The sequence below is a fragment of the Sciurus carolinensis genome, unplaced genomic scaffold (genome assembly GCF_902686445.1).
Source record: "Sciurus carolinensis unplaced genomic scaffold, mSciCar1.2, whole genome shotgun sequence".
NCBI classification, from domain to species: domain Eukaryota; kingdom Metazoa; phylum Chordata; class Mammalia; order Rodentia; family Sciuridae; genus Sciurus; species Sciurus carolinensis.
In genome coordinates, this window is record NW_025920120.1 from 3,558,652 (window position 1) to 3,559,924 (window position 1,273).

General features: G+C 34.1%; 1 pseudogene; it reads right to left on the bottom strand.

The window, feature by feature from the left end:
* Positions 1–311: 311 nt before the first annotated feature.
* Positions 312–748, bottom strand: LOC124973744 (AP-1 complex subunit sigma-2-like; annotated as a pseudogene).
* Positions 749–1,273: the final 525 nt, after the last annotated feature.

Below are 1,273 nucleotides of genomic sequence, written 5' to 3' on the forward strand. Positions count from 1 at the left end.
TCTTGTGTTATTTAAACATACTCTCTTATGTGGTACATTAGAACATTCTAACTCAGTTTTCAAGAAAATCACAGTATAGTTTTGCTTTGTTTTTTATTCCCCTTCAACAATTGAAGACTGAACAACACTAAATATTATGGCACTGCTTACTTGGCAGAGTATATAATCCAAATTCTCTATTAATGGTACTGGTTCTGAAATATTCTATTATTATTTTACAAGATAGTTACCAAGGTTAGGATATTTTCTTTCATAAATATTTCAGCTTCCTATTTCCTCTGCAAAATTATGCATATTTGATGAGTATTCATTTAGTGCACATTAAAATATTCATGTTTGACTCTTATAGTAAATAAGCTTACTCAATTTCTTTAAAAACATTTTTCTTGGATGTTTCCTTAACTTTCCCTCCCAAAAGAAACTCATCCAAAATAAAATAAGCTTTCTCAAAATGAAAAATGATATCAAGTTCACAACAATGTCAAGTAATTTACACATAACAGTTAATTATTTCCAGGCTACTTAATTCATTTTCCTGATCCTCAATAGCACAGGAAAAGACAGACCAGAATATCTTTTGAAAAAGATCTTCAGATCTCACCACACAAGGAAGCACATTTGGGTTTCCTTGATAAATGGTCTGAAAAAGTTCTTATGTGATCTTTTTCTTCTCTTTGTATGACATTGGGCCATGCCATTTCAGTATTCTACACTTGACCTGACAACTGAAAAACTACATACACTGCATGGCAGCTGCTGGCCATGGACATGGTGGAGCTTAGCAAGGGTGACTGAGGGGAAGAAAGTGGAAGTGTGCTAAGGAAAAGAGGCCATGTTGCTGTGGTGAGGCAGATTTCAAGATATGGAATATCTGGCAGAGTGCATTGAACAAAAATGAAGATGGGTTTATATGGGAAAAGATATATAATTAGAAAAATAGGAAAAAGTTAGAAAGATGGACAGGACATTAGGACTTTAGAACAGAGTGCCAAGAAATTTTGGGTGTCATTTGTATTTAATTTTCATGAGAAGGTTCATGGATTTTTCACACCATTTTAATATAAAAAGAGAGCTCTATAAATGTATTTCTTAGTGTGGCTGAGTCTCTTCATCCCTATCTCTAGCACATACACAGAGACAATTAGAAACTCTAGACAAAGGAACAAAAGGAATCCTACCTGAAAACACTAAAGAAGAACAAAGTCAGGACAGAGAATAGAGGTCCATTTAACACTCTGAAAAAGGCAATGTCATGGCATTGGAATGGGCACAG